This window comes from Aedes aegypti, chromosome 3, assembly GCF_002204515.2.
Source record: "Aedes aegypti strain LVP_AGWG chromosome 3, AaegL5.0 Primary Assembly, whole genome shotgun sequence".
Lineage (NCBI taxonomy): Eukaryota > Metazoa > Arthropoda > Insecta > Diptera > Culicidae > Aedes > Aedes aegypti.
In genome coordinates, this window is record NC_035109.1 from 79,798,515 (window position 1) to 79,824,865 (window position 26,351).

Consider the following 26,351-nt stretch of genomic DNA (forward strand, 5'->3'; position numbering starts at 1 on the left):
AGGATTTCCTCCAGCAATTCTTCCAGGAGTTCCTTCAGAAATTCCTTCAGGAGTTGCTTCAGGAAATCTTCCAGGAGTTCCTTCAGGAATTCCTCCAGTAGTTCCTTCAGGAATTTCTCCAGGAGTTTTTTCAGGAATTCCTCCAGGAGTTCCACCAGGAATTAGTCCATAAGTTCCTTCAGGAATTCCTCCAGGAGTTTTTCAGGGATTCCTCCAGGAGTTCTTTCAGGAATTCCTTCAGGAAATCTTCCAGGAGTTCCTTCAGGAACTCCTCCAAGAGTTTCTTCATGAATTCCTAAAGTTGTTTCTTCAGGAAATCCTCCAGGAGTTTCTTCAGGAAATCTTCCAGGAGTTTCTTCAGGAATCTTCCAGGAGTTTCTTCAAGAATTTCCCCAGGAGTTCCTTCAGGAAGTTCCTTCAAGAGCTCCTTCAGAAATACCTCCAGTAGTTCCTTCAGGAAATCCTAAAAGAGTTCCTTCTGGAATTCCTCCAGGAGTTTCTTCATGAATTCATCCAGAAGTTCATTCAGGAATTCCTCCAGCAGTTCCTTCAGGAATTTCTTCAGGACTTCCTTCATGAATAAATTCAAGAGTTTCTTCAGAAATTTGTCCAAGATTTCCTTCAAGAATTCCTCCAGAGTTCCTTCAGGAATTCCTCCAGTAGTTCCTTCAGGAATTTCTCCAGGAGTTTTTTCAGGAGTTCCGCCAGGAATTAGTCCAGAAGTTCCTTCAGGAATTCCTCCAGGAGTTTTTCAGGGATTCCTCCAGGAGTTCTTTCAGGAATTCCTCCAGAAAATCTTCCAGGAGTTCCTTCAGGAACTCCTCCAAGAGTTTCTTCATGAATTCCTAAAGTTGTTCCTTCAGAAAATCCTCCAGGAGTTTCTTCAGGAAATCTTCCAGGAGTTTCTTCAGGAATCCTCCAGGAGTTTCTTCAAGAATTCCTCCAGAAGTTCTTTCAAGAATTGCCTCAGTAATTCCTTCAGAAAATCCTCCAGGAGTTTCTTCGGGAATTCCTCCAGAAGTTCTTTCAAGAATTGCCTCAGTAATTCCTTCAGAAAATCTTCCAGGAGTTCCTTCAGGAACTCCTCCAAGAGTTTCTTCATGAATTCCTAAAGTTATTCCTTCAGGAAATCCTCCAGGAGTTTCTTCAGGAAATCTTCCAGGAGTTTCTTCAGGAATCCTCCAGGAGTTTCTTCAAGAATTTCCCCAGGAGTTCCTTCAGGAATTTCTTCAAGAGCTCCTTCAGAAATACCTCCAGTAGTTCCTTCAGGAAATCCTAAAAGAGTTCCTTCAGGAATTCCTCCAGGAGTTTCTTTAGGAATTCATCCAGAAGTTCATTCAGGAATTCCTCCAGCAGTTCCTTCAGAAATTTCTTCAGGACTTCCTTCATGAATTTATTCAAGAGATTCTTCAGGAATTTGTCCAAGAGTTCCTTCAAGAATTACTCCAGAGTACCTTCAGGAATTCCACCAGGAGTTCCTTCAGGAAATCTTCCAAGAGTTTCTTCAGGAATTTCACAAGAAGATCTTCAAGAATTGCCCCAGGAATTCCTTCAGGAACTCCTCCAGGGGTTCCTTCAGAAACACCTCCAGTAGTTCCTTTAGGAAACCCTGCAGGAGTTGCTTCAGGATTTCCTCCAGGAGTTTCTTCAGGAATTCATCCAGAAGTTCATTTAGGAATTCCTCCAGGAAATCCTTCAGGAATTTCTCCAGGAGTTCCTTCAAGAATTTGTTCAAGGGTTTCTTCAGGAATTTGTCCAAGAGTTCCTTCAAAAATTCCTCCAGAGTACCTTCAGGAATACCTACATGAGTTCCTTCAAGAAATCTTCCAGGAGTTCCTTCAGGAATTCCTCCAGATGTTCCTTCAGGAAATTCCTTAGTAGTTCCTTCATGAATTTCTTCAAAAGTTACTTCAAGAATTCCTTCAGGAGTTCCTTCAGAAATACCTCCAGTTGTTTCTTCAGGAAATCCTCCAGGAGTTCCTTCAGGAATTCCTCTAGGAGTTTCTTAAAGAATTCCTCCAGGAGTTTCTTCAGGAATTCCTCCAGGATTTTCTTCAGAAATACCTCAAAGAGTTCCTTCAGGAATTCCTTTAGTAGTTTCTTCAGGAAATTCTCCACGAGTTCCTTCAGGGAATCCTCAGGAGTTCCTTCAGGAATTCCTCCAGAAGTTCTTTCATGAATTTCTCCAGCAGTTTCTTCAGAGATTCCTTCAGAAGTTCCTCCAGAAATTCTTCCAGGAGTACTTTCAGAAAATTCTCTTTCAGGAGGTCCTTCAGGAATTCTTCTAGGAGTTCTTTCAGGAATTCCTCCTGGAGTTGCTTCAGGAATTCCTCCAGAAATTCTTTCAGGAATTTCTCCAGGAGTTCCTTCTGGAATTTGTCCAGAAGTTCGTTCAGGAATTCGTCCAGGAGTTCCTTCAATAATTCAAGGATCTATCTAGACAATCCGGAAGATACTACTCACGTAACTTCCCCAGGAACTCCACCAAGTAGCTCTGAGGAAAATCCTCCAGATATTCCTTTAAGATTTTCTGTATGGTATCTTGGAGGATTTCTCGATGTTATGCGTTGAGGAAATTTTGAAGAAATTCATAGAGAAAACTATAGCATTTGACGAGAAAAATCTGAAAGAATTCTGAAAAACCCCAAGAGAAATTGCTATATGAACTTCTTAAGGAATCTTTAGAAGAATTTATGAAGGAATCCCTAGAAAGGATTCGGAAAAATACTCCTGGATATACTACCAGAAAATTCTCTAGAGTAATCACTGGAAGAATTCCTGTATGAATCCGTATACTGCAAAATTGCCTGGAATAATTCCTGCAGAACTTCAAGGAGGTATCTTTGGAAGAAATCCTGGACAAAATCCGAAAATTAGGTGCTAAGGCTTTGGGTGTTTTGAGAGGAATCCCTGGAAAAATCCTTGGAGGAAATGTCTGCAGGCACCATGGAGAAGAAATCTCTGAAGATATCGTAGATGAATTCTTGGAATAGTTTCGGCAGGAAATCCTGAAATATCAAAAGAAATCTGAGCGGAAACTTCGAAGGGATTAACAGGCAAATTCCTGAAGGAATCGTAGGATGTATGGAAGGACGAAAAAAATGTCTACCGGTTGGTTGGGTGGCCGAAAATGGTTTGTGGCGCAGACGCATGAATCACGAGTTGTATGAAGATGCGAGTATTATTAAGCGAGTAAAATACGGCAGACTTCAGTGAGTTGGTCACTTAATGCGAATGTCTGAAAAAAGAATTGTGAAAATAATATTTAGCAGGGAACAGGTAGCCGAGCAGAAGTAGACGACTTCGTGGAAGACCACAAACACGCTGGCTGTTCACAGTGGAAGAGGACCTGGAAACTCTAAACGTTCGAATGACAACTGTAGAAGTATCACCCAAGACCGACAAAGATGGAGCTCTATAATACGCAATGGTACAAGATAGGTAAGAATCCGTATAATTGCACAGAACTTTGTTTCAATTAACATTTAATCGTAGTTGAAGAGTAGTTATTAATAGTATTCCCACACGGTTGAAAATTTTGAGACATTTAATCATTTTATACTTCGTTTTAGCTAAACGAAAAAAAAGTTAGAATTCCACGTAATCCCATCCACTCCGCGCTCGCATAGAAAAGCGAGAAAAATGCATTCCAAGAACAACATGTTTTAATTAAAGAATTAAACTTTTTAATTTGTTTTCGCGTCAACGACCGTCGAGCAAAACAAAGGAAGGGGCGTCCCCTTCTTTCGACACTGTTAATTTGATGCCATTCGTTTGCTGGATCCACTGTTGAACAATTGGTGACAAAGACGAAGCAGCGCGTAAATTCAAGCCATGCTGCATCAACAACATTACCAAACGCAGCAAAACGATTATGGCGGTATTGCGCTTCCGAACGAACGATGATAATGGGCGCCATCTGAAGAATTGATTGTATTTTAATGCCACCCTCATGTTTCAATCAATGGGACAAGAATTAATTAAAATTGGATAAATGGTTGTTTGCGCGCAGAACAACACAGCCATCCATCGCGTGTGCTGCTGTCACGCAGTGGTGTAGATTTAAAAAAATATCACGCAGAAGCTCCACATTATTTATATTTAACTATTATTAGCCATGGAAAGTTCTTAGGAAAATGATTTTGGGTTTAAAAACCCTTTTTTGAACATAGTCACAAATTTGATAAATCCCGCATTTATTTGTCCTGGGATGTCCTGGGATGTTTGAATGTTTGATATTGTTGCCAGCTTTTTGAAAAACATGGACCTCTGTGCGTCTTAGTCGTCGTTGTTCGGTTGGGTTTATGCAGAACGGAAATGCAGAGTGTTGATGTGACGACCCGGGAAATTCATGTCGCAATGTGTTTATTTGTTCGGCAAGGAACTTTCCCTTCCTTTAAGTTCTGTAGATGAAGCCATGCTGAAAACAAGTGGAAAAAGCTTTGGCTGCAATTTTTTTCATTAAAAGTTTTATTATGAAGTTGAATTTGTGGCAGGGCAATACATGTTTGGAAATATTTTCAGTTAACCAGTGAATACAGTGTCGGTACTTTTTCTAAATAATTTGAACTGTTTTCTGAATTTTTACTTCTCCGAATCCAAACATAAGAAGAGGTGGATGGAGCATTTTATCGTTGACTAAACGCCCCTAGTTTTTAAGGTCATATTAGTATTTATTCTACTCTTTTGTTAAATCATTTAATTAAGACTTCTTCTTCTTCTTGGCATTACGCCCTCAGTAGGACAGAGCCTGCTTCTCAGCTTAGTGTCAATAAGCTCTTCCACAGATATTAACTGAGAGCTTTCTTTGCCAAATATGCAATTTTCGCATTCATATTTCGTGTAGCAGGTACCATGACCCCACAGTTATGGATCAAATAGTGTGAAGTCCAATCTATAAAATTAAATAAAACGACATGGAAAACGTTAAATTGTAATTTAAAAGCACGAATTAAATCGTTTCAAATTGGAACTTCGGTTAGTAAAATGTTTTGAATGTAATATTTACATAGGATTGCATAAAAATTAAAAATTGTATCGGTTTCTGAAAACCATATTAAAGATCAATTTTTATTTTACGGATCAAATTGTGACATATTACGGATCAGTGCAAAAAATAGCAGTGTTAGAGCTGGAAACAAGGGTAAAATGCCTTTTTTTGTGATACTGCATTGTAGTAACTGAGACAAGAACTGTTCTCGCGCCATACCAAATTTTCCACCCATTTTTGTCTGCTAAAAAATGAAATTCACAAACCTTGATGTTCTATTGGTTTTATCCTTAGTGCTATTGTCTGAAAATGTCGAATCCAATGCTTAAAATGGCAGAAATATACATTCTTTGGAAGTGATCCATAACTGTGGTAAACAATCATTTTCTGGTCCATATTATGGATCACTAGTTAGAAGTGCTAATATTCGGTATTTAGAATCAACAATCGAGAAAAACGTTTTCCAAAGATGAATTCATACTAAATCAAAACAAACGAGCATGTTTTATAGTATAACATTTGAATTTTAACACTTGTGGGGGCTTATGAATGCTGACGGCACTTCTTACAGAAAACGACCATATAATGATAACTGTGTGGTACCAACTAAACATTTGTCAAATACACCGTTATTTAGCGGTTGAATGTTGTGCTTAACATAACAAATGGTAGAAGATTAATAGTATAACATGGGAAAAAAATATGTTTTACGTCAACGTTTATGTTTTGAGGGAGTTATCCGATGTTGAACGCCAAAGTGATCCGTCACTGTGGGTGATTCGTAAGCGTAACTGTGTGGGCATGGTACGATTATACTGCGAAGCTTGTGTTAACCCATCACAATACCGAAGTAGTGATGAAATGCAACCAAAAGGCATTGCAGCATGCGAGAATCTTGGTTGGACAGTGTACCCTCGACTCGAAGCAGGAAGTCAGAAGGTGAAGGTGATTTCAGCTCTATCCGGATTATGCCCAAAAATCAGCGATTGGCAGCAGCAGCAAAAAGCGACTACTGGTTAGCCGTTTTGCTATGAATTGTTGCAAATAAATTTGGACATGATGGTCAGGAGCAATTTATCTAAGTACCATTGAACTACAACTCGATTTTGATCAAAAAATGATTAAGATAAATTGTTTTTAAGCTCCTTTGCACCTGTACAGAAAATCACAGGGAGATCTTTTGACGGTCTAGTCTGTATTACAGCTCGTTGATTAAGGTGACAGTTGATAAAGAATAGAGGAGATAAAAACAAAAAAAAAGGGGGTCCGTAGCCTTGAGGTTACGCTTTCGCTTCATAAGCGGAAGGTCATGGATTCAATTCCCAGCCCCTCCAAAAAATAACCCGTCCAGCCACCAGAAGACACTGCACGGAGGACCGTGCATAGGGGAGCACATCCATCGTCCGTCAGTATCAGATGGTGACTGAGACAAATTGACCCACTTCGCAGGCAGCTAGCCTCAAACGACTCAGGAAAACGGCAAAACGAACCACCGCAAAAGAGCAACGGACTATGGCTTATGGAAATCGATTGAACCAACAGCAGAGCACTCTCCTACCTGCTCGGTGTGAGAGCAAAAGAGCAGAAGAGAGTGAAAGCAAATGTAAATATAGATTAGTGAAAAATAGAACTGTATCGGTAAGGAAGATACAGATAAAACTGATTCCGGCACAGTAGTGGCCACGAGCACAACGTTTTGAATGTAGTGCGCATCGTACCTTCGTGCTGTGCGTACACGAATTCTCTCTGCTTTTGGAAGTTTTCTTAAAAACTACCTAAAGCAATAAAACAGTACTTTTCAGTGCTACAAAAACAGTACTTTTCAGTACTATTTTTTCTACTATTGATCCCTTTACGATCCTTGTTTGGACCCGTGCCTTCGATTTTTCGTTGGACCCGTTGGCGAAAGCTAGCGGTGGTAATCCTTCTTGGACACCGTCTTGGGAAAAAACCTTTCGATGGTCACGTCTTCTTTCGTTTATTAATTAAACATGGTATCAACAACAAACAAAAGGAAGGGTGAATCTCTGAATTCACTACTTCCTTCCAAAAAAGTGGGTTTTAAAACTGTCACTACACGTGGCAAGAATGGAAGAAAGGACGCTTCCCCGGAATGCGAACTTTCTTCCAAGGGTGAAATGAATAATTGTATCGAAATGAGCAATCAGTTCGATGCTCTAGACAAATTTTCCGAACACCAAATCGAAGCAGCCTCTAGCCCAGGCTCTTTGATTCAAGTGAGGAAGCAAAGAGTGCCGCCTATCGTGGTCAGTTGTTCCGAATTTGGGGGATTTAGGCAGGAGATCTTGAACTCCATTGGGGGAATCAAGGTTTCCTTCCAAATCGCAAAACAAGGAGACTGTCACGTTTTGCCCGAAACTCTTAAAGATCGCGAACTTCTTCTCAAACATCTTGAAGAGAAGAAGCACATATTTTTTACTTATGACGACAAAACTGAACGTTTGTTCAAAGTCGTCTTAAAAGGTCTCTCAAATGACTATAAATCACCTGAAGAGATCAAAAATGGAATGAATGATTTACTTGGATTTTCCCCAGTCCAAGTAATCATTATGAAAAAGAGAACCCAATATGGCATTGTTCGGAAAGGGCTTTCTCAAGAATTTTATTTAGTTCACTTTAACAAAAAAGAACTAAATAATTTTAAAGCTTTGGAAAAAGCAAAACTTTTGTTTGATGTCCGTGTGACAGGGGGACATTTCCAGAAACCTTAAGGAAATTACCAGAACCCCACTCAGTGCCGTCGGTGCCAAAAGTGGGGTCAGAGTACAAAAAATTGTCGCATGGATGCTAAATGCATGATTTGCGGAGGTTCTGTCCAGTGAAGGAAGATACCATCAAGTTCATATGCTCTAATTGCGGGGCTAATCATAAGTCAAATTTTTGAATTGCCCTTCACGCAAAAGAGTCATTGAGGCTCGTGCCAGGCAGATGAAGGACACTATCCGTTACGATAACGGTCGTTTCCGGAATTTCCCTGGTAGATTATCGAACAATGCTCATTTTTCAGTTAACGAACGCTTGATTAGGAATCATACCCATCAGGAAGATCATAATCTTGCTCGTTCACAAACTAATTTTAATCCGTCGGGTAGCCGTTCGAATCTTTCAATCTCGAATGTATCTACCCACGGAAAATCCTTTGCCGATATCGTAGCAGGAAATTTGAACTCCTCCCCTGTTCGTACTATGAGTACCCATTCTACTTGTTTCAAATCAAATGGAAAAAACCCTACCTCCACAGGCAACTCCTACTCCGCTTCTTCGTCTACCGAAAATTCTAATAGGAATTCATCAGATAATGTACCCACTTCAAGTGACATGTCTGTCTCTGATTTTAATTTTCTAACTGAACAATTGAATCTAATGGTTGATGCAATGTTCAAAGCCACCACTATGACTGAAGCAGTCCAAGTTGGTGTAAAACTTACAAATCAAATTGTTATTGGATTACGTTTTTCTAACGGATCCAAATAATATTTAAATTGGAATGCTCGTTCTCTGAATGGTAAAGAGGACGAGCTGTTAAATTTTCTAACGGTTAATAACGTGCATATGGCAGTTATTACCGAAACGTATTTAAAACCTGGATCCAAACTAAAAAAAGATCCTAACTTTTTTTGTTTATCGTAATGATCGACTTGATGGGGCATGTGGGGGAGTTGCAATCATCATTCATAGGCGTATAAAACATCAACTGTTTTCGTCATTTGAAACTAAAGTTTTTGAAACTTTAGGTGTTTCAGTTGAAACACAACTTGGTAAATATGCTTTCATAGCTGCCTATTTTCCTTTTCAATGCTCTGGACAGCAAGTTAATTTGCTCCAAACTGACTCGCGAAAATTGACTCGCAATAAGTCAAAATTTTTTGTCATTGGTGACTTTAATGCCAAACATCGGTCATGGAATAATTCTCAAAGTAATTCCAACGGCAGAATTTTATTTGATGAGTGCTCTTCAGGATATTTCTCAATTCAATACCCTGATAGCCCTACATGTTTTTCCTCTTCTAGAAATCCATCTACGATTGATTTGGTCTTAACCGACTCTAGTCATCTATGTAGCCAACTGATTACTCATGCTGATTTTGATTCTGATCATGTCCCTGTTACATTTGAAATATCCCAAGAAGCGGTTCTCAATCCTTATTTTCGAGCCGACTGGAATATATATAAAACATTTATTGACTCTTATCTTGATGTTAATATTCCCTAACAAACAAAACTTGATATTGACAATTCTCTTGAAACTTTAACAAATTCAATAATTGAAGCCAGGAGCATTGCAATTCCAAAATGTGAAGTAAAATTTGAATCCGTGATTAAAGACGATGATCTTAAACTTTTGATCCGTCTTAAAAACGTGAGGAGAAGGCAATTTCAACGCACTCGCGATCCTGCTATGAAAATTATATGGCAAGATTTGCAGCAAGAAATCAAGAAACGTTTTTCACAATTAAGAAACAGAAATTTTGAAAATAAGATTTCTCAATTGGACCCTGGCTTTAAACCCTTTTGAAAATTATCTAAAATCTTGAAAAAAAAACCCTCAGAATTAAGCTAGCTGGCGTACGAGGGATCCACCAATTTGAGAAAACCGAAAGGATCCCCTTCAGTTTTAGCATATACTAGCGATCAGTGACACAACATTGGAATTGGCCTGATTTCAACGAGAATTGCTCTACTGCTATGTTACATATTTTGATAGTTTAAGAATGCTAAAAGGTCTTCATAGTATCCAAATATTACGAAAAATATGTATATATTAGTTTACACTTATTCTAACAAATAACATTTTAACTAGAATATTTTGAAGAATTTATACACATAAGATATACAGGAGTATTGTAGGATTGTTCCTAACGATATTTTCAAAAGACACTCGAAAGGTGAAACATATTTATTATATTTACTTTTCTTCTTATTCCATCTGTCTAAATCAATTGCAGCAGCCAATATTACACGGAGCACTTTCTGAGAACCGCTGATCTAAGACAAGTAGATTATTATTAATAAATCGCCAAAGAAAGGTTTGAAAATATCGCCTTTCAAAATTGTACATTACAATGGACATACAAAAGTCTTTTATATAACTTCCCATCATAATGATTGTCATGAGTGTGAAGTGTCATCATTGAACAGAAAACGATTCTTACAATTTGAAACAATTTTTCTTCGAACTAATGTCACCCCTCGAAGGGAGTGAAAATGGGTAAATTTTCATGCATTAATAGATCAGTAAAATATAAACGAATTTCAAATATTTTTCCAAACATTTGCAAATGCATTATCCATGCCTTTCATTTCATCTTGCTTTTCCTTCGTGTTTTGTAGGATACTCAACTGAGACGTTTATCTTGCATTGATGATTTATTTTTTTCAGAAATACATGCACATTACAAACAGAACAATGTAATATGGACTTTTCAGAACAAAAAAGTAATAAGTTTGAAAAAATGGAAAGTTTCGTTTATTTTCAACGAAATATTCAAACGAAACGGATATGGTGAAATCAAAGCAAAAGTTTTGGGTTGACAATTTAAAGCTAATTCTTACCATAGAAAACTCAGATTCGCTTTTTCTTCACCAGAATAAAGTTAACAAGATAAACTCTTGATAAAATTGAAACTCCTGAGAAACATTTTGATTGATCAGAGTACATGTTTGATTTTTAAAACACACAGCATCACTTCCATATGGGATATTTCTGTTGAAGATTACCAGTAAATCACTCCGAAGAAGAGCATCTAATTCGAATTTACAGAGTATCTTATATGGTACAAATAGATCCCAGTATCTCTTAGCTTGAATTCAGTAGACTGTATCGACTCTATACTAAATGTGCAAGCTTTTCAAACTTCTATGGAAAACCAAAACTTCCGATTCCGCTCCCAGTGGGAGGACGATTTACGACAGTATTTTCCTCGGAAATATAAACAGAGAAACACATGGTCAACCTTGAAAAACTCCTTAAAATCAAGATACCAACCATTGATCGCCGTTTGCTGTCGGTTGTTTCGTCGTTTTCACCAACATTTAACCGTCACAAAACAGCGTCGTCGCCTTCGTCGTCCAAATACTTGTATAATTTCACAGCGTTTTTCCTGCATAAATGATGCTTCCTGGCTTCCTTCGCCTTTTTTTCACCCGTAGAGTCTGACGATGGTTGATATGATATTATTAAAATATTTTCTTACTCTTCTTCATACCGTGCTTCACATCACATCCAATTCACTCACAAATTTTCCCCCCTGATCGCCCGTTCCTTTGCAGGGGTGGATAAAAATAGACAATTATTTCACACCAATTGGGAACTTGTTACAAAATGGGCCAAACCCACCGAAGGCAGCAACAGCAACACCATCATCTGTAGTCGCATCAATAACATATTCGAAACGTCGAGGGATACTTTTATTTTTTTGGATATCAACCAAACCATCACAAACAACAACTACGAAGACATCTATTGAGACGTCTACCAAAACGTCGAGACCGAACTCAATATTCCCCCTTTTCTCGACCGATACCAGTTGATCTTGAAATATAATTCGCACTCCTTCTGCTATCGCCACTAATAAATCTTCTCTTCTCGGTGGTCTCTATCACTGAATGGTGGCTTGATTTGCATTTGGGACCGCTCCCCACACACGGCTCTTCTTAATTTCCCAAATCACCTTCACTTTCAGCCGTGAGGCGAATCCCTGCGGACTTCATTGGTTGGATTCGGCGTCACTTTCGGACGCGTTTTCAGGGAGGTAGCAGCAGTTCTCAATTTGTTTAGTCAGGACGAGTCGATGTGGGATTTAAGTTACACGATTCTGGAAAAAAACAATAAATTATAAATAAATAATGAGAAACGACAATTTTGAATTTAAAACTACATTCATCTTAACTTAACTGAATTCAACGATTTTCTTTCTACACACGAATTAAAGTTTCTATATTTAGATGCATAATTGTTTAAGAAAAAGAAATATCGAAAGAAATATCTAAATACTACAAACAATGTAAGCCAATAAGCATTAAATCGCATAGTTTCTCGGTGAACCTAGTAGTTAACAAAACAAATGAATGTTCTGAAAATTGAACTGTGCATAGGGTGTCAATGCTAGTAATAGACCCCTTAGTAGCTGAAATTCATTCTCGACGCCTTTCCGCAATTATATATCAGGAGGATATACGTTTTGTGGAGTCTTATAACAAGTTCAATGTCTTTACTTCACAGTACACTCATGCAACATACAAAATCATACGATTTTTCCAGAGAAATATACATTTGGAAAACTGTTGTCCGAATGCCTATTATGGACCCTCCCGGGGTCCATAATAGGATTGTTTACAAATTTGACGTTGCGTATTATGGACCCTCCATTTGATTCCCATGTAATCCGGCTCGCTGCCGACGTGCCTATTATGGACCCACCTGGAAATGCGTATTATGGACCCTCTTGTGTGGTTTCATTTAGAAAACTGTTCAAATATCTGTATTTATGCGCCTCAAACCAAATATTTTGCCTGAAACTGCTGACTAACAATGCAATCGAAGTTCCCCCGGTGGATTTTCATAGGAATAAGGTTGCTTTGAGTTTTAATTTTATGTTTTTCTGTAGGGGGTCCATAATACTCAAAGGGTCCATAACCGGCATCGACTCTCTAATTTAGATCAAACTGAAACATGTACGCTGACGTGGTGGTTCTGGCAGTGGCAAACCAAGCAACAACTGAAGGGTTAATCTTACGTAAAAGCTAGAAGGCTTCACTGTCGTGAGACATCGAAATCAGGCATTCCCATTTTTTGATTTCCAAACTACCAAATATGGAGCGCTCGGATCATTCCTAGTGGAACTGATTCTCATTGAAATGTATCTTGCTATTCAACACAGGCATCAAATTTGGAAACCAGTATTATTACAGTTTCACTTTAAAACGCTCAGCCTGTGAAATCATTACAAGCTACAAACCCTATCGAGCGATGGGAACTTTTGGTTCGGTTGTAGGTGCTTCATAACTTTTTCGATTAGGCACACTAGAGCGAGCAGATTCATCATTTCGACTTTGGTACAGGCTGAGAACTTTCTGGTGAGGTTCACTGAAATGCTATGCCTGCACCAAAAATTTAGGAAAAGGCTGATTTGCATCGTAGCAACGGCATTGGATTGGCCACTGGAATGACCTAATTTTGCTATTTCTCAAAAATTATTTGAGACGCTTTTAGTGGGTAGCTGCGATGTGTTTGTAATTCTCAACTCAATACTTAAGGCTAAGTAGCCCGTCATTCGTTTTGGCAACAATGATGACTTTTCAGCTTGCGTTTCAAAGTGATAAAACACAGTCTTGATAGTTTATATTGACTTGAAAAAGTATCACTGTACGCGCTATCATGCATAAAGCATGCTGATACTTTTTCAGCTGTGTCAGTGCAAAACCAACTGATTTTACTTGATTCGAAATCGTGAGACTAATTAGCAACAATCATCAACAACGCATACAAATTTCAATGACGGCCTACTTCGCCTTAAACAACATGCAATCAGCGTGAAACGGCTCCATCCCATTACCCGAACGCCATTACCCCGAACGCCACTACCCCGAACGCCACTACCCCGAATGGGTCACTACCCAGAAAGCCATTGCCTCGAATGGGTCATTACCCCGAACGCCACTACCCCGAATAGTATGAGATACAGTACAGTATCTTATTTTGCGGGTAAAATATGTCTCTAATGAGAACTGGTAATAAATGGCGCGTAAAATTCTTCGCTAAAATGTTCATCATATATTTTCCCTTCTTTAATATGTCAGCTATTATTTCAAAATATCTTGTAGGCAACTTCTTCTCATTCTTTCTGAGACAGTGCCTGTTTATCATCTCAGTGGGCACTTTCGTAGTTCAAGGGCACATTCACAAATTTCATAACGTCAAAAATTGCCATTTTTGACACCTACTTGTATGGAAATTCTATATATTGTGTATGGGCTGAAGTCGCTTCAAAGTGCACGTAATAACTCGTTAATTCATACAAATTACATAAAAACCCGCAAAATACTGTGGATAAAATCGTCAGATTGATGAGTTTCCTCGCATAAAATGCTTTTTTCTGTGTTCATTTATACATTTTGTTTCGTCCCGTACACTTGTACAAAGTAAGTCAAATCAATCCGTAGCAGCTGTCAAATCAACATTTGTTATCATAAGCCAAGTCGCATAAGATTACAGGTTAGTTCGGTAGATAATGTATACACTCGCATTGTATGCTATTGTTCATCACATAATATATGTACGTATATCGCCTCCACTTTTGTACGTAGAAGGCCTTTTCGCGACATCTTATAAGTGAAATTTTGAACATAGAAAGCCTCCAGCTGATTTCATTATACGTACATTTTGGTTGTCTGGGTGTAACATTTTGAGGACAACCACCCACAACATTTTTTGCCCCCTTCAGCGTTATGAAATTTGTGTATAGGCTTATAATAAAATAAGCCTCTTATTGACTTTGTCAATTTACCATTCTTGTACATGTGCCTCTATGCCCAGGGACGTTAAGGAAATGTTCAATACATATGATCCGCCACCGGAGGAATTCGAACCCATAACCAGTGGTGCATTTTGAACTGAACGCGAGCCAAAAATGAACGGAGCCCGAGCCAAATTTGCACTTGAACGTAGTAGTCAATGAACTTACGAGCAAAAGCTTGCCGTTGCTCAAGAACGGCCCGTTCAGTTCACAATAACGATTGAAGCTTCCACTTGAGAAATGAATCTATCAATTGCTGTAATTTATTGCGAATATAGAAATCATACAGCTCTCGATATTATGCATATCAAAAACACAAAATTGACCAAGATTTTGTCATAAATCAGTCAAAACTGATCGCGTTCATTTTTCGGCTCGCACGGGTTCATATTTTTGAACTGCTCAATGTTCAAGCCTACTTGATCGCTGCGTTCAACAAAATGAACTGGAACGCGAACTGAACGCGTTCAAATGCATCACTGCCCATAACCCTCAATATGGTCTTGCTGAACAACTACGTGATCACCGGTATTTGGACTTCTTGGTGGTGTTCATATTTCAATTTTGTTTGTAAACAAATATTTTCTAACAACTACCGATAAGCTAAACGTTACATATAATTTGCAATTGGATTAGATGGACAAATTGATGTGAAGATTTACGAAAAAGTTACACGTCTTCTCAGTAAGAATCGAACTCACGACTCCCCGAACTCTAGTTGGGGCGCGTTACCACTACGCCATGAGAGGACTCATGAACGCAGAAGTTAACCTGAATTCGATTTCAGCTCAATAATCACGTGGTCCTTTTTCGCAAAGTGCACCTCTTTCGGAAGAATTAGATGCCCATCCAAACACAACGCTTTCTATATATATCCAATGCCTAGCCCGAGAGCGCATTGTTTTTTAGGTATAGGAATAGCACACTACACTAGCCAGCAACTGCGCTGGCTGAGGTTTCTATTGTGTGGGCTTCCAATGGGTCGCGACGTTCTCAAGCGACCGGTTACGGAACATGACCAACTAGAGATCGGGGAGTCGTGAGTTCGATTCTCACTGAGAAGACGTGTAACTTTTTCGCAAATCTTCACATCAATTTGTCCATCTATTCCAATTGAAAATTATATGTAATGTTTAGCTTTTCGGTAGTTGTTAAACTTCCACTCGGCTGGTTAGCCGTAAACCACGATTCATTATTAAAAACAAGTAAATATTTTCTATTTTTATGAATATAGGTTGTGCCATAGCATCACGTTGTCACAGTAATCATTTACGTTCAGCTGTAAATATTTCACCAGAAATTTGCCCTTCTTTCTTAAATAGGCTGTTCTTTCAAGTTTTCGTCACTAATATTTCCATGTAGAACAGCTTTTTTTTTTGAAGGAATATATCCTAAAGGCATTCACTAAAGTGAATCCTGCTACAATTCTAATCAGAAATTTTCCTTTATACTTATCGTCTTGTATTAAAACAGACAGGTCTCTTATGGATTTACTCACCATTTTTCTGCCATCATCATTTCTTCATTGTCTTGAATCGAGTTTTTTTTTGGTTTTTATTGTTGTTTTTTTGTTTTGTGATTATCTCATCGAAATTCAAATTAACCAACGCAAGTTTACACTGTTGCGGTAATCAGAGGCCGCCATTTTTCTAACATGTACACATGAGTATTAACACTTCCTTGCTATAGCGGAACCGTTATCTATCATGTTGGTCTTTAAGCGGGTTCCATAGAACAACACTTACAGCGACTATCTCAGGGTAATATTCCATTACCATCGTTTACGAAACAAAATCTTTAAGAAGATCTTAATGCGACACCTACAAAAATGAATAAGAGAAGTGGGTATCGACGTCCAATAAGAGACTTTACTACATCCTAATTTGGTGCATGTTATAGCTATCCTTTTCCTAATTAATTCACCCTCCTTTTCGAAATAGGTTTTTCTTCAGATCATTGCAATATGGCTGTGTGAATCTTGCTAAAATTAGAGGAATAATCCAAACAAATCTTAGTATGGAGCCAGATCCTATTCTTGGCACTTTTGATTCACTTGGGCAGTGGCAGACAATTCGGTCGAGAAAAACACCGCATGCTAAAGTGAATCATCAAAGTGCCCAAGTAGCTCTGCACCATATGTAAAAATTATTTGCTGAAAAACTAGCTGCTTTTTTATCTTCAAATATTTGAAAAATAAATTTTTGAGCCAGATTTGTTTAGTACCGTAAAACGGGGTAACTTTGATAATGCGGGTAACTTTGATAATGCGAGACTCTCAACATACTAAACGAAATAACAAAGTTCCTGTAAATCTGTTAAGCAAAACGAATGCAAAAGTAAAGAGTATTAGTATGCCACTTCATGTTAAAGTTAGTTCCGTTGGAATCATGTACATTTGAGGATTTATATGCATATATGGAAAATTTATAAGATTTTAGCAATTTTGAAATGCTCTCAAACAATCTGTTCTACGATCACTATTTCATAATGATAAATTCGTCACTTATACTCGATAGGCTAGTTATAGTAGAACTCGAATTCGGTCTCAAAACTCTTAGCGAATACTATTTTAACAAACTGGGACCATTTTTGTAATCTAAGTCAGAAATTTCCATATAGCGTTAAAAGCCTAAAGATATGCAACGCCCTACAAATGCTCTGTAATTCATTCAATTTTGTTCGAGTGATGTTCCATTATCAAAGTTACCCCAAAACATAAACGAAAAAATTATCAAAGTTACCCCGTTATACGGTACTCGTAAGGAATCGTACAATCTCTAACTAGAAAAAGTCTCAAAATATGATGCATTCGGGGTAATGGCTTTCGGGGTAATGACGTTCGGGGTAGTGGCATTCGGGGTAGTGGCGTTCGGGGTAGTGTCATAGATTCGCGTGAAACTAAGTATAGGTGTTCCAGTAAATATTCGACTTGATAAGGAAAACTATTCTCGAGGTTACCGCTTCGTAAGCGGAAGGTCATGGGTTCGATTCCCAATCCCCCCACACAAAAACTCCGTCCAGCCACCAGAAGACGCCGCACGAAGGACCGTGTATTGGGGAAGAACACATCCATCCTTCGTCAGTATCATCGGATGGTGACTGAGACACACTGACCCTCTTTGTAGGCTGTTGCCTCACACGTATCTATACATTATATTGGATTTTTCTGAAGTAATTATGTTTCCTAGCCTATATTATAGAAACCCTAATAAATACGCTGTAACCTCAATTTACGAATTAGATCGGGGTTTGTGAATAGAATTTGTTCGTAAATTGAATTAGTTCGTAAAACTAGGGACCTTAGTTCATAAAACGAAATTTGGCTTTTGGAGTCTACTTTTAAGAAATTTATTTTTATTTTATAAATATATCATGCTTTTCCACTATTCTAAGCATATTATTGATTTATTTAGATCTTAATTAGTGGAGTTTGGACATGCAGTTCTATATGAGTAATTAAAGATAAATTTTTATCATTTCTAAGTTGTCTCACAGTACTGGACCCTAGAAGACTGTTATATTTGGAAGAACCGTTTCAATCGTCTAGATCCCAGTTTTGGTAAGTAGGTACAACAGATGTTCTAGATCATGCAATAACTTCTTGGAGTAAATATCTTTAATCTACTTGTGTGATAAGCAATCTTTTAATGGTTTTTAAAATAGCACAAACTCCAAACCCTTCATATAAGTAAACAGGGAATTGTGTGGATAAGTACCGATGTTCATTGTTCTCCAAGGACTCAATGGAATACAGGCCGAAGGATCTTCAAGCATAAGCTGTTGTAACCCTTCATATAACTACACGGAGTATTGCATTGATGTGTACGGATGTTCTTAAATGACTTGGAGGACGGACTCCATCGAATAATGGCCTTTGGGTCTATAGGCGTAACTACTAGTCCATTGATAGGTTGTGATAGTGCCGCAGACCCTTTGCCATTTACATAAGTAAACAAAGTTTTTTTGATTCGTACCGATGTTCTTGATCCGACAAGAAGCCCATTTTTTTTATAAGTGCACTGAGTTTGAATTTAATGTGTGCCCCTAACTATTCACATAATTAAACGAAATATTGTGCTTATTTGTACCGATTATATTGATTCTCCAAGAACTGCATTAAATGTAGGCTATCTATCAATATGTCGCTTTAAATGGATTTTGATCTTATGATTTCTTCTTCTTCTTGGAATAACGTCCTCACTGGGACAAACCCTGCTTCTCAGCTCAGTGCTCTTATGAGCACTTCCACAGTTATTACCTGAGAGCTTTCTTTGTCAAAGTAGCCATTTTCGCATTTGTATATCGTGTGGCAGATAAGGATAAGGAAAGCCCTTCTTATGATTTATATTGTTATTGAATAAAAGTAGTCTATTGAACACAACCATTTGAAAATATTAATAACATGAGTCTACAGTTTTTCTCTGGAAGATCTTGTTGATCTTGATCTTATGAAATGTCTTCCCGGAAGTTCTTGGACGACTTTCCGTTGTTTTCATCAAGAATTTAATTTAAATTTTTGAAACAATTTTATTCTTCAATATATAACAAATTATACTCGTTGATTTGGAGTACTATATTTCAGAAAGTTCTTGGATAGCCGTAATTGTCCATAAACATATTGAGATTTAATGAAACATACTTCATTGAATTACTAATAGTGCGTACTGCATCAATAATCGTCCACTATGCACGCATCGTATTACGTTTGTAGATCCAAAGACTATTTATTCCCAAAAGTCCTCTGATGTCTCAGAACATCTCTTAAATGCAACACAACAATACAACAACAAACTCAAAGCAACATATTGTTTTGAACTTCACTGCATATGCAAATATTTAAATGGTTCATAGATCACATTTGTAGATCTGGTGACTATATTAAAGAGTATTCTGAAGTATATGGCTGGTATGACCAATAATATGTTATGATAATTCATAGCTAAAAATATCTTTGAACTAAGCTACAAAACATAAGTTGAAAACAGATCAGATTATATCCACGTCATTCCAATTCATAATTTCTAAACTTAATTTACGCACTTCGTGAAAAAAGTTGCATAAATTCAATTAACGTTAAAAGCTTCGTAAATTGAGGTTTAAATGTGTAGTGTGCAATTGTAAGGAATTGTATTAGCATTACCGTAAAGACGGAGAATATTGGATTAGCTGCACCAGCACAAAAAAAATTAAAATTTCTGTACCATTAATTAAGGTGTTAAGGGACGAAAAAAAATCAACTCGAATTCCAAGCAAACTCTAGTACGTCAATATTTGAACAAAGGACAGCCTTACCATTCTCTCGTCGTGTATATCAAAAGCTAAATACAATTATGATAATCCTATGACAGATTTCTGAAATAATCATGAAAAGGTATGATTTTTGACGAAAATGCAAAATAGGGTGTTAAGGAATTTGAGGTTTGCAAATAAAATCATATTTTGCCAACAACAAAACTTTATCTTTTTGGTCAGTAACTTTGATTCTTTCACTCAATTTTATAGGTTATGTTCAACCTTAATCAAATAAAACATCAATATTATTGAACTTGAATTTCCTGCAAACGCAAACCGTCTTATTTGAACTGCCAAAACTTTTCATAGTTATTAATCCTGTTTGGGAACTGATTATTATACCTGTATGCAACAGGATCATGACCTATATATTTGCAGTTTACAAATCCTATAAGCTATGCAGAGCAACCTAGTAAAAAACCTATTTTATAAGGATAATTTCAACAAGCTTTTAGTTTTTATAGGGGAAATGTCCAATTTGCCCTGCTAATAAAATCTACACTAAACAACGTTTTTGCATGTAACACACAAAAAAACTGAAGAAAAGTGTTCCTGTATAGAGCGGAAGTCTAACGGAAACTCTATAACATAATACACTTAGTGCCCAATGAGGCCGCCAAGTTTCTCAAAGAGAGCCTATAAATGACAAAATATTATTATTGTTTACCACTTTATAGAAATACCACTAAAAGGATCAATTGCTTCAAAACCATTTCCAAATACAAGAATCATATCAACTATCTAAACATTTTACCAGTGTGATCGAATGAATTTTGAAAATAGTTTCAAAAAAAATCCTCTATTTACCTTAATACGTTGTTTTCAAAAATTTTCTACCAGTTTTACCGATTTTCGAGATTTGACATATTTGGTGATATTCATTAACAAACAAATTATACCCCTTTACTTTTAAAATACAGTTTCACTTCACGGAATAAGTCAAAAGTATATTAGAATATATAACGGCATAAATCGAATGAGATTAGTAACTTTAAAAAAGTTGAAAAGATAATCCCTTAACACCTCACTTATTTTCAAATAAAACTTTTTCCATAAAAATTAATAAAGTCGAAATCTAGATTGAATTTTTAAAAGTTCGTTTCTGGCTTTATGATCTCAATAAAATAAACTTATCTTCCATGTTATTCACATATTTTTTCAAAAATCTTTTCACAGTTTTGTAGTTAAATGTATCTGGCCTATAAAATTCGAACAAAAATGTTTTTCAACTTTTTCAATATCTATACTCCAAAATACTTTATTTTAGTAGAAATCCTCTATTACATAATGCAGCTCATCCGAATCCTCTCCGGAGAAAACTGAGTTAGTTGTCTTTTCTAGGAAACGTATTCCAGAAGAACTAGAGCTGCAATTTACGGGTAAGGCACTCACGCAGGGTTTATCGCATATGTATCTAGGGGTCTGGTTCGACTCCAAGTGCACCTGGGAAAAGCACATTAGGTATCTGTATCAGAAGTGCCAACAGAGAATCAACTTCATGCGTAAACTCACCGGAACATGGTGGAGAGCCCACCCGGTAGATCTGATAAAGCTATATCAAACGACAATACTGTCGGTTTTGGAATACGGTAGATTTTGCTTGCAATCCGCCGCGAGAACTCATATCCTAAAGGTGGAGCGTATCCAGTATCGATGTCTTCGGATCGCGTTAGGCTGCATGAGCTCGACTCACACAATGAGTTTAGAGGTATTAGCAGGTATACTGCCTTTATCAGATCGTTTCGTGGAACTGTGCCTCATCCATTGTGAGGTGCAAAATCCTTTGGTAATTGGCAATTTTAAAAAGTTAATCGAACGAAATCCTCAAACAATATTTATGACACTGTACTACTTGTACATGGCTCTGGAGGTTAACCCTTCTTGGGATGTCCCCTATAGGATTGCTTCTCTGACTTCTCTGATTCTGCTGTAGTTTTTGATCTGACCATGAGGCATGAAATGCGTGGAATTCCAGATCAGCTCCATTGGCATTTATGTTTCTGGTACTTCTCCAGTCGTAAAAGATCTTGAAATGTTCAATGAACATTCTACAGTCATCTCTCCCTTCCTCGATATTGAAGAGACCATCGAGTTAGGGAGGTATCGAGTTACAGAACACAAAACCAATGCAACTGCGATCCAAGGGACCATCGAGTTAGCCATGAAAACCAACTTTTACTATGGTTCTCTTACTCGATATCGAGTTACGAAATATCGAGTAAGGGAGAGTTAACTATTGTATTGTAATTTTTGATTTCTAGGAGACAACTAAGCCGATTTGAATGATTTTTTCAGCGACGCTCCTTATTACCCGATATTGTATAGGCCACGTTTTATTGTGTGATTAATTGACTTAAAACAAAATGGTGGCTAAATAAATTTTAAATGAAGATGTCGGTCTCCCAAGGAATATCAAAATATTTACAAAACGAAATGACCACCACAGGTCAATTACTACTAAGATTCCAAAACTAGAGTTTTTTGAGAACTTGTGAAAAAATGGTGTAAACATATCAAGCAACAAAAAAGTTATCAAAAAAAACTCTAATTGGAAATTCCAAAGTTCCGTTCAGTCTCAGAGATTGAACACTTTTGAAAGTTGTTTTGGGGGCAACACCAAACATTCACACGGGAGTTTAGGCCTCTATAATTCCTTTACATCTGGCCCGCGTCATGTTCTAAGAGCAATTGGATGGCCCTCACAACCAGTTTGGCTGAGGACCACTGATCTAAACTGAGTGCTCTATCTAATCAATTATATACCATCACCTTGGTTTTGGTCCCTTCTCATAGCTCCGTTACAGGCAGGAAGTTTTTTTTTTTGTTTTCAAATGAATGAAATATGCTAACACACGCTCTCAACTTGACAGCGATAGTAATATTGCAGTTATGTATTTGTTCAACCAATTTCAAAGGGTTCGTTACATCAAGTCGCTGTATTAATTTTCTTTCACATGATTTTCTTTATAATGACTAAACATATTATTTTTATATGCATGTTTACATATCACAAATAATTGTTTTTCATGATCTAATCACTTATCAAAGTGATTCATGTACCCAAACGATCCTCAACAATCTACATTAACATTGTCTTCCAGTAACCTTTGTGGAGATACAGAGGTGAATACGGTCTCCATTAGCAAAGGTTGCACACATATATTCCTTCCTCCAATCCTACCTGACTGCAAGGACGTGGCCGGCGCTGTTGTTGACCCAATATAAATAGTGACACTGAATTATGCACACTGAAGAAGATTATGGCCAATCCAAGCCGAACTTCTAGTTGGTTCTTCGCACACCGTCACTGACTTCGGTCAATCATGGAACAGAAACAATATATAAGTGTAGTCAGTCAGGGCTAAGCTAAACCAATGTTTAACAATAAATGATAAAACTATGTAGTGATAAACAGTGTACAAGATCGCCAAAAATCATCAAGACGTTTAGTTTGAGCAAGAAAAAAAACTGGATTTAAGTGAGATATGCATATCTCACTTGAAACCAAGTACGTTGAAAAAAAACACCCTAATTTCACCGGGTCTGTTGCGTATGATAAGATTTCATGCAATAAAGGTGGTGGTGCGATATGTGGTAAAACATCGTAAATTACACAGGAATATCAATTCTACGGAAGATGTCATTTCCCCATTCCTTTGGATTTGACCAAATAAAACATCGCAAAAAGTTGATTTGCTATATTTATGACTCTAACATTGTCTTTCCTAAAAATGTAGTATTGTTCAATATTCGTATTTTAATTTTAGAGAAAATAAGATCGATCAGGTCTCCTCGGGAAACAAATCTACCCAGTCTTCCCTATCTTTCCTAACTAAACTGTTTAACTAAACTAAAATGTTGCAAGTAAATGTTCAAATTTTTTAAATCTTTTATAATTTCAGATTTTTTAGGAAAATGTCACTACAATTTTATCCAGCTCTGTCTAATTTACTTCAGTGGAATTCATGGAATATTTCCGGAACCAAGATGTCGAAGAATTCATCGACAGTTCATGGAAAAAAGTTCTTGCGGGAACAACTCGGAGAACACTTTAAATAATTCTGAAAAAGAAAAAAATCTAGAGGAATTTCTGGAGGAAACCTTGCAGGATTCTCTTGAATAAACATGCACGAGCCAATTTATAAATCGATAAACAATTGATTCTGATTTAATATTAATCTCTTGCAGGAGTTAGAGCACGCGTGAGCAATCCTTTTTGACAAGGATCACAAACAGTTGAACAGTCGGCAGAGACAACTAATCGTATAGCAAGCTCGAAAAAATGTTGAAAGAAGTTAATTGTAGCTGACACATTTGGGAACAGATATGAAAAAGAAAACTTTCTCGACCCGTCGGGAAATAACACTCACTGATGAGCTCGCTCTGAGTTGAAAAAATTGTCTGGTATTTTCACTAACAATTTTTCGCGAATATAGCTTGGCACTTGGCACAATCTTGCGATTCAGCAACTTTAAAAACTTTTTCGTGAACTACACGTCGCACAATTCGTGGATAAGTGTTTTATTTTTTTTTTTTGTCTTGTACTAAAGCTTCTTACACTGGATGAGATCTTCGTCAAACACACTAAAATTCTAAAAGTTCGTAATTTTCAACGAAGGATTATGTTTAAAGGTTCGTATTGAATTAGAAATGAACGATCTTCGACAACAAAATACTTGGTACAATACAACAATGGTTTGATTTGATTTAATATATATTACGAAGTTGATTATATGCATGCTATCGCACTGGTTTGTTACAAAAACAACAAATGATCTAGTAGTTCAATCGAACGTTTTTTAAATAACAGAAAATTGTGTTTTCCTTCTGAATTTATGCTTTAAAATCATTAAATCAGCTTTGAAGCTATTAAAATACTATCAGCACTTACTTAACACTTTGCATAGATGGCGGCAGATGATGTCGAAATAATTGTTTTAAAGTTGATTATTTGAGAACCGCTGAACTTTCGGGCACTAAACGTAGTTGAAGAGCAACAATTTATTGAAATCACTCGCACCGTTTGATCTTATTCTTCCCAGCGGACATATCTCAGATCCCAAACCAACCAACACAAAAACGGCTAAGCCAGAATCTGCGATTGTGGCCGTCATCTACGTCGTCAACGACGTCGATCTACTTTCGTTCCCATAGACCAACACTGAAATTATACGCTAGCTGCTGCTGTCACAGAAAACCGCGGCGGGGCCAACCGAAAATAACAATCATCACTTGTTTGCGCCTCAGTTCCACGCGCTATTCCACTGCACTGTCACGTTTTTCCACCATCCACTTAGCATCCACCCTAAAATAACACCTTCTACAAGCAGAAGTGCTGATGCTGATGAGAGAAGATGCCTCATTCAAACCATTCGAAACAACTTTACTACCAACGTGGTCTCTTCCCACTTTTCAAAATTCCTCCTCCCCGAAGTCCCGCTTGACCGTGAATTTCCGCGCGCGCTTCAAATAGTTTGCAGCACACCGGACAGTAGTTGATCCTGACCTTTCCCTCAGCGCTAGCACCTTACACTAGTGCATATCACGCCGCACTACACTACGCGTAGCGTGGTCGCATCAAACGAGACACTCAAAAACGACTGCACCCGGTTCTTGTCGTAGTCACCGTCGAACGATAACTGCCCCCGTATTGGACCGTAGATAGTTGGTAGTGTAACGCGGAATAACGCGTCTTATCACTCGATTAGCGAAGACCGAACTGAGGAATGCAACGCGGAACGGAACAACCGATGCCCCATAAGACCTGCTCCCACGAAACCAAGCGCGCGCGCTGCTGCCTTTGACTGACGGTGGTCTTGCTGTTGTTGGTGTTGTTGCCTCGAAATCGAGTGACCGAACTCTTTTTCTTTTCGGAGATGGATGGACGGATTTCACGCGATCACTGTTTTCGGTTGCGCATTTTTTTTTTGGGTGTTGGGCTGGGAATGAACACCATCGTGAGTGTTAACCGTCGCACAGAGGAGTAACTGGAACAAATTCGGGGCCATAATTACCATGCCCAAGCCCACTAGCGGAATATGTGGAATCTCGTAGCAGATTCGCTATTGAGACAACTCAATAATAGCGGTTTTGCAACTTATGAATTTGCTGACAACTGTCTAGCTTTGATAGTTGGTAAGAGCATAAGCACCATATTCGACCTGATGCTCTTCAGGAAGTCGAGAGTTGGTGATATTGGAGACACCCTTTCGGTTAACCTGAACAAAACATCTATTGTTCGTTTTATGGTATGACGAAACTGTGATGAAATTCAATATTAACGTCTTTTTGGCTCTGAGATTAATTTGACTTATAAGGTAAGGTACGTCGGAGTAAAGTGATCGCTTATTGTTTAGAATACATACAATACAACAAAATTGTAGCACAATTATATCAAGATTTATTACAAACTAGTAGACCCAGCAAACTTCGTTTTGCCATCAAGTAGGCTGTTGAAAAATAACATCTCCCATACAAATGATAACACATTAGTTTGGTCCCGTTTTTACAACTATTCCAAAGATGTTCGTAAA

At 37.7% G+C, this 26,351-nt stretch overlaps 1 protein-coding gene across 3 annotated transcripts in view; it reads right to left on the reverse strand.

Annotated features, from left to right (window-relative positions):
* The window catches only part of LOC5579300 (FMRFamide receptor), a 412,004-nt gene extending 386,376 nt beyond the window's left edge, over positions 1-25,628 (reverse strand). For 2 of the 3 annotated variants that reach the window (XM_021848883.1, XM_021848882.1), the window contains exons 1-2: positions 24,710-25,628; positions 10,998-11,826 (exon numbers count right to left, since the gene is read on the reverse strand). The gene's annotated coding sequence lies outside the window, so the exon portion shown is untranslated. The remainder of the gene's footprint in view (positions 1-10,997; positions 11,827-24,709) is intronic. The other variant, XM_021848884.1, reaches the window with a different exon arrangement.
* Between the last annotated feature and the right edge of the window lie 723 nt (positions 25,629-26,351).